This window comes from Olea europaea, chromosome 20 (genome assembly GCF_002742605.1).
Source record: "Olea europaea var. sylvestris chromosome 20, O_europaea_v1, whole genome shotgun sequence".
NCBI classification, from domain to species: Eukaryota; Viridiplantae; Streptophyta; class Magnoliopsida; order Lamiales; family Oleaceae; genus Olea; species Olea europaea.
Genome location: NC_036256.1, coordinates 16,087,255 through 16,095,414, shown reverse-complemented (window position 1 = coordinate 16,095,414; position 8,160 = coordinate 16,087,255). Strand labels below are relative to the sequence as shown.

The 8,160-nt window shown below is 36.0% G+C and overlaps 1 long non-coding RNA gene and 1 pseudogene across 4 annotated transcripts; both read left to right on the top strand.

Moving 5' to 3' along the window:
* Positions 1-217: 217 nt before the first annotated feature.
* LOC111369821 lies at positions 218-3,866 on the top strand. 4 transcript variants are annotated; one of them, XR_002698289.1, is made up of 8 exons: positions 218-679; positions 820-1,299; positions 1,367-1,527; positions 1,639-1,723; positions 1,846-1,920; positions 2,042-2,874; positions 3,075-3,251; positions 3,353-3,866. It is a non-coding gene; the product is annotated as an uncharacterized LOC111369821 (long non-coding RNA). The 4 variants fall into 4 exon arrangements; XR_002698291.1 differs by having other exon boundaries at positions 820-1,527; positions 2,042-2,185; positions 2,570-2,874; XR_002698288.1 differs by having other exon boundaries at positions 820-1,527.
* An 896-nt stretch (positions 3,867-4,762) lies between these two features.
* On the top strand, positions 4,763-8,160 carry LOC111369118 (annotated as a pseudogene).

The window sequence follows — 8,160 nt, the reverse complement described above, 5'->3', positions numbered from 1 at the left end:
TTCATTAATTTTTATCTTACTTTTAGGATTATTCTCAGTGTACAGAAAGAAAAATTCACAGAATGTTTACAGGCTCTCACATGGGTGTGGGCCCCATGTAAATATTTTATTGCAAAAAATAAATCACCCCCCCTATTATTGAGTCGAAGTTTCTCCCTGTAGGTGTAGCTTGACTCTTTTACTTTTGTCCTCTATTATCTATATGCACTTACTCGACTTAATTTTATTACTTTTTCGTCATTCTTCTGGAATGCCTTTTCATATTCTGAAATATGAGTTGTATGATTCCTCCGTCCATGCTTTTCTTGCATATAATTTGGAAATCTCATTGATAATCGTTATCATCGACAAGCATGCTTATCCAATCGCTCCATCATTAATTGATTTCTTTTCCTATTCACTTATAAGTTGCCAACCTCTACACGTGAATATGCATTTCTAACAAGATTTTTTTAGATTTTCGCTGAAAGATGAAGAAAGTTCACAGTACATCGCTCCTCTATCTAGAGCTTGGGAAAGTTGTATACGCTCCTTCAGTAGGAAGCTAACTGCATCTGATACTGGCGCACATTGTGAATTCTTCGTACCAAGAAAATGTGCTAACGAATTATTTCCGCCTCTGATTAGTCTTTGATCATCTTCTCCATAAAACCACCTGATGATAATGTTTTCTTGAATCGTATAGCCTTCATCTCATTTCTTTCAAACTGTTAAATATTTGATCTTTGATTCTCTTTAATGTTTCAATACGTGTTGTAGATGAATGTGAAGACACAGATCTTTTTTTGCATAATTCCTCAGCAATATTTCTTCTTGCAGGACATGTCTCGGCATCTCCCTTCACAGGACCTGGTTGTCAAGGATTTGCACGAGACAGAATGGCAATTCCGCCACATAAATCGTAGTATTAGAGAGGATCTCTTTATGGAATTTAATTGATAGTTGCAACATTTATATGTAATGGGCGGCCAACCTTACTTGATAGTTGACGATTCTTAAGTGACACGAGAATCTCGTGATTTCTTTTTTAGTTTCTTTACTTTTAGTGCACGTTTAGTGCACAACACTAGAAATGAGTTAGTATAATAAACAAAATTATATTTCTTTTCTTCCTTAATACTGCTTAGTACTCTCTAATCATCATTACTAAACATGCTACAAGTGGCTGATGTTTAGCTTATCTTCTTTTCCACCCTTTCTAAATACAGGTCAGCCAAAGTGTCTCTTGCTCGGCAGTGGTTGGAGCAGTTTCTTGAATTCGAAGAAGCTTGTTGCACGGGATACTTGCATATTCTTCAGGTTTTCTCGACCTTCTGGACCTTCCACTCTCTCTACCCTTCCTTATAGGCTTTTTCATGTTTCACAGGGGTAAAACTAGCAAACTCTTTGTTGGGGTCGCTGTGCAAACCTGGAAAGCAATATGTTAGCATCTCTGTTATCGAGTCAAAGCATCCAAAATGGGGTCCTAGTTTACACTTTCCATGCAATTTCTACAGAAAGCTTGTTTAAGGAGCATTATTATCCTTGGTAAGCTATTGTTCTTGAAAATAAGTTGAGTTTGGAATAGTAGAATGTATATTTTATATATGCAGGAGAAGTCTAGCCGAACTCATTATCCCTTATGATCACTACATGAAGGCGGCTGAAATTGATTAAAGTTTTAGGACGAGATTAAAATGCAGTTTGAAAGATCATAGGGATTCCGAGTTGAAAGGAGTGCAAAGTAAGTGCGGGTAAAATATAAAATAAGTTTTTGACAGCTCCTAATTGGCACAATCGCTCTTATGAAAAATATTAGAATTGACAAAATCGAAGGTCTTTAACATATTGGTCGTCTTATACCAGATTTGGGGGTATATCATTGGCATCAAAGATATTGACCATATCAGATGGCCAGGGTCCTATTGCAGATTTATCAAGGTTAATATACTTGTAAAAAATTTTAAGAAAAAAATTTCCAAGCTAGATATGAATACATTTAAATATCATATGTACAGCTACTAATTTACAAATTCTTTAACGGGTGAATGGGATTCTGCAGAAGATGCTGCTATTTGTCCCGACAGGGTTTCTCCGTGGAGCATTGAAGTTGTTGAAATATACAAGAGCAGGCAAAAAACTGTTCTATCAGATGTAAAGAAGGCTCGACCTTTTAATATATTGTTTCCCTTCTCTGTGAAGGATGGTAAGCCTGATAATGGTTTTATTTCAAAAATTAATTTACAAAAAATTAAATTTACATTTTCTTTTTTTTTTTACAGTAAGTAAACAAAGAAAAAAAATTAATTTTTGGACTGCTAAAAGTTGTAAATTCTGTACTGGGAATATGCTACCAAAGCGTAAGCTAGTGATACTTACGGTTACTGGAGTTTTGCCATATAGGGTGCAAGCGTGCAGCATTCGTGCTGCTTCACCTGAAAAAAGAAGTTGCTTTTGGAGAACTTCAAACATGTTTGGCAAAAAATTTACTTAAAACTAACTTTTAATTAGCCAAACATGCTGACATTTGTTCTACTCTCACTCATTATTACGCCTAAACGATCAAATTCATCCTTCATATCCTCAAAAGGCTTAACAAAGAACTCCATCGAGCATATACGTCATGGACACTTAGGGGTCTTGCAAGGTCAAGAATTCGGAACTGTTGACGCTTACAATCAGCAAACATCAGCACGGTTTGCCCATTTCACATTTGAGCCTGAAATCATTTTGTGGTTGGGGAGAGAAGCACATTGTGTTGGATAATCAACATCAACTTGAGATTCATAATCGTCATGAAAGCACCATATCCATCTCTCGTGGTGTTTCTACGAATTTGGACATTGCTATTTCCCCGTGCTCCTCCAACATTTGCTCCACGTGCAACCGAATATGGTAATGAAGCGGAAAAAGGTCTTTTCATCCTTAAAGTCAATTACATTACTTCTATGGGCCTGATCCCTCTGCTACCATGGACCCCTATTTTTTCTCATAATTTTGGTTTCACCACGTACATCGCACCACGAACTTTTCGGGCCAGGCCAAACAGAATTTTGATCACCGTACTCTAACAGTTTGTAACTATTTTCTTCCAGTTAATGGAGTATGGAACTGCTCTTAGAAGATCCATTGACCTAGCACGTTTCAATTGTTATGGAGAACTTGTGTCTGAGCTTGACAAGATATTTGAATTTAATGGTGCCCTCATTGATGGGAGCTCTAACTGGCACCTAAGCTACACTGATGGTGAAATTGATAAAATGTTCCTGGAAGTGAGTACCAAATTCACTAATAGGCCTAAATATCTAGTGCATTGTTCTATTCATAAAGACAGGCTACCGTGTTTCTGATTTACTCGATACTTGAAATACAGGGAATTCTGGGCCATAGTCAAGAAGATGTTTATCTGTCCTAAGGACTTTGCTCATTCTGCACATGCAAGGGCACCGGTTTGACTCTGTTTCACTGCATAGATATGATCAGGCTATGTCTGTCCATAATGCACCAGAAATAATGGGTGAATAAGGACACCCTTGGATGTTGTAATAAAACGATGTCTGGATGTTATAGTTTGTAAACAATGACTTACATTCTTATGTAAGCAGTCCCTTTTCTTATCCTCCTCCCCCTCTTTGCATGCTCAAGTTTGTGGAGGCATCTTATCTGGTTAGTTTTGCTGAGATAATGTACAGTTTGGTCGAATGAAGTCAACAAGATTGATGAGCATATCCATCTAGCAGTGCCCCCAAATGAAGAACCAAGCAGCATTTCTTCGATTTTTTGGATGTAAGCTTTTCACTGAGATATTCATTTGTGTAACCATATGATTCCAAGTCCCATTGATGAACTTGGAATTCAATGTTTAAAGGCAGAGAAATGATATTATACACAAGAATTTGAATTGAGCATCAGTGAAAAGAATAAGCCAAGGAGGTGCGGAATCATTCTAACTCTCTGATGTAGAATGCTAATCCAATAACCCCTCTGTTTTAAGTAAGTCAATGAGTGAATATAATATGAACTCATCGTCGGGAACTGGGGGAAAACTGGTTCCCTAAAAGTGGTATTAGAGTCGTGTCTCAAATATGACTATATAAATGCACACAATGAATTTTAGACGTGTTTCAAAGTTCTAAACAAAACTTGTAATTTTTGGAAACATGGAATTTATTATTTGTTAACACTCATGCATGTAAACTATAGTTTCCAAAAACACAGTGCGACTAGAAATTACATTCCCGTGGCTCTCTACCTTTGTGGGGTTTGTGACCCAAATTCGGTCTAGGGTTGCTTGATTTGGAGTATTGGGATTGAAGATGTTAAAATAGGGTCCAAGTGGAAAAGGTTGGATTTTCGACGTTGAAACTTTTGGAGCAGAAAGCTGTCGCCCGACTGTCGCCCAACTCTCGCTCGAGCTACAAGGTTATCACTCGCCTAGCACTAGACAATGCTCAAGCAACAGGGCCGCACGAGATTTCTTCTTTTTTGTTTTCACACGTATTTTGACCTAATTTTCATTTTTTAGGTTACTTGTAGGATTTTGACATGTCCCTTATAAATAGTAGACTTTTTATTTAGTTTAGAAAAATTGCTGTAACAATATTATTTTCTTTATTGGTTGTTGAATAAAATACTATATTCCTTTGCCAATCTATGTCTTCCATTTAGTCTTGTTTTTTGTATGAGATCATATATTTCATGTTGTGTCATATATCCTCATTCATCTCCAACAAGTGGTATCAGAGCTATTGGTTTGTGATTTTGCTCGAGGTTTCTGTTATCAATGGCAATCATGAAGTATGAAATTCCACTTTTGGATCGCAATACAAGATTTTCGTTGTGGCAAAATGCAAGCTGTATTTCGACGAATGGAGGGATGACATGGGATATTGTTTAGGTCTCAAGGCTACAATAAGGTAGCTTCCATACCTTGGGGACAACGAAGTGGAATGAGCTAGCAAGGCAAGCACACCAAGTGAATGCTTGTTTATATTCATTAATTAAGTTCCTAGATCGGAACATGGTAGCTTAACATCTACCTGCCTATATAAAGGGACATACAGTGGATGAGAAATGAGGGGTTCCAAATTGATATTTTCTTTATGACATTGTAATAGTTGTCCTGCACTATAATACTCTCATTTAGCTCAAAACGTAAAAATTTATCAAGAAGTGCCACGTCATTTTTCGGACACCAACATTCTCAAAGTACGAAAGCCGCAACAGAATAATTGTAATGTATTAAAGAATGTACTATTTTCCATTTCAATAATTTATTTTTATTACTTTGTTTCAAAAAATGAAATTTTAGTTGCATGCCAAATTATATCCTTGGATCCGCCTCAGCACATGTATCATGTAAAGGTGATTAAAAATAAGCTAAAAATATTTCTCGTGGTCATACTTTAAAGACATTATTTTTCAATAATTACTTTCAGCTTGACTTATGCAATGTCAAAAAGACGAAAATAAATGGCATGATGAACTATGGATACTTTTAAAGAAAGAATTCAAGTGTACAAAAGTCACAGATTTTGTAAGTAAATCTTTACAGAGCATGTTTGGTCGAAGTTTGAAATAATTAAGTTACTTATTTTGACAAGAAAGCTAGAATTATGTTCAAACAATTCAATTTTTTCACATAATAGTAAGAAAAATAACAATTCAACCAAATATGTTTAGAAGGATAAGTTATTTAAAAGTATTTTAGGCTCAGTCAAAGATGCTTCAAACATATATCTTCACATTTCCAAAAAAAAAAAAATTGTCTCAGGCCATTTGAATGGAGAGACTCCTACCACCGAAAATCTTGGAAACTTGATTAGAGACGTGCAATCTACTGGAGCTGATGTTGTTAAACTTCTGGTCGATGTGTCTTATATTACAGATGTAGCACCAATATTCCACATGCTCACCCATTGTCAGGTACATTCAGTAAGCTAGACTGGAACAACTGACAATTTTTTTTACAATCTTCTGTTTTCTAATCCTATCGTCCTTTTCTGATCTTGCAAGTGTTTATAGAGTCGAGATACCGAGAATCTTGGTACCTAGTCAAGTTTGAGCACGCTCTTTCTTTTTTTTCTTTTTTTCCTTTGAATCACTTGCTTGAGTGAGAGAAGATGTGTAGAAGACAAAAATTATAAAAATTAATTTGTCACTCTCTAATATCTTAAGCTCTTAGATGAGGTGGCCTTCACACACTCACATGTTGATAGATTTATGTTTTTTATCAAAAGCTCGACGTAAACAATTTTGTAATTGAGTCGTGATGAGACTTGAATTCAACACCTTTGCATGCTCTAATACCATGTTTAAACATAGAAAAAGTGAGATAATGAAGGGACTTTTGTATAGCTGATTATGAATTTCATGAAGTAGAGATCTGGACTACTCCAAGCTATTGTCTTCATTGAATCATGAGAAAGAGAGAGACAGGGCCTATTGCGCTTGCCCAAAAGAGGGTTCTTTTCACCTTTCCGTCACTCAGCTTAATGATGGAATGAAAAGGGACGATCTGAACCATTTGCAAGAAGTCCCTCAATCTCATTTGAGAGTTTAAGTTGTCAGATCTAGCAATTTTGTTTGCAGTATATTTAATTGATTGTCTTGGAAGTGTTTCCATGCATGCAGGTGCCACTAATTGCAAAAGCAGTGGGAGATGGAGGTCTTATAAGCCAACATATGGTGCATTCTTAGTATGGGGATCTATATGAGACAAATGCATTCCTGGATTGCCACCTTTAGCCAGCATCAAACAAGTCTACAAGTCAGAACATATGAATTCAGACACAAAAGTTTTTGGTGTAGTCTCAAATCCTGTAGGTCATAGCAAAGGGCGTCTTCTTCATAATCCTGCCTTCCGACATATAGGATATAATGGACTTTATGTTCCTTTTTAGTCGATAACATCGGGGAATTCTTGGGAGTTTACTCGTGTGACAATTCACAGGTTTCAGGTACTCTCCATTCTTAGAAGTATTGCATGACTTTGGCGTTTCATTTTGTAAGGTGTATTTCCTTTTTTTGTATTGATGAGCAAATTATCAACAGCAATCAAGTCTATGCAAAAAGAATAAATTTGTTAAAATCTTGTCCATTTTCTGGTGCAATACTATTCAATACTGCATACAGAACATGCATTGATTGTTTGTGATTATATCCATTCATGCCTTTATTATTGTGCCTATGTTATGTGACCTCAAGTGATGAGAGTTGGTGAGCACAGAACATGATCCCATCACCTATAGGTAGTTTTAAATGAGTTTCTTTTGAAATATGCCAGTCTGTCCAAGATGTATCTAATGCTTGAATCTCTTCATCTCATGGAATTTATAGTGTTGGAATACCACACAAGGAGGCAGCATTACATTACTGCGATGAAGTTCATCACCTTGCTCGGGTATGAAAACTCTGCAGTTCAGCTTATTTACTTCTTAGAACAAAGCCAAGCTACTTTCCGAGGACACTCTTTTTGTATTTGCATCTTAACTTTTTTAGTTGATTTAATCTCCATTCTTCCCCTTATTTTTAATGTTCTAAAATTCCAACGATTTCATTCTTTTTTTGCTTAATTTGATCATGGAATGCAGAAATTAACTTAGGGCTACTTGATGTTTATGTTTCTAGAATAGATGTTGTAAAAAGTTGATTTTTCTGAAGAATATGTGGTTAAAAAGTAAGGAAAAGTTATGGACCACATGCTAAGTTATTTGTGTGGTTGAAAAAGAGTTTGGAGAAAAATGAATTTGCAGTTTGCACCACTAGACTAAGAAATAAAGTCCTAGAGGAGTTAGGAACCGGCTGTGGAGAGAGGCGCGCATTAACTAGTCACTAATAAAAGACACTGGCGGTGTTACGGTGACGTATCAAGAAATTTCCGAATTTAAATTCTGCTAAATTGATTCTATTTTCTAACACGTTGCTTTTGCTTTCTTGATCAGTCCATAGGAGCAGTGAACGCTATTGTTCGAAGGCCTACTGATGGGAAGTTGGTTGGTTACAATACAGATTGTGAGGCTTGCATAACTTCTATTGAAGAAGCATTTAGAGGTAAAATGGGCTATTATTGATTTTTCATATTATAAAGAATAATTATATATGTAAATACGCGAACATAAAGGATTTCTTATGACAATAAACTGTTTTTTCCTTATTATAGCATTGATGGCTTGTGTGTAG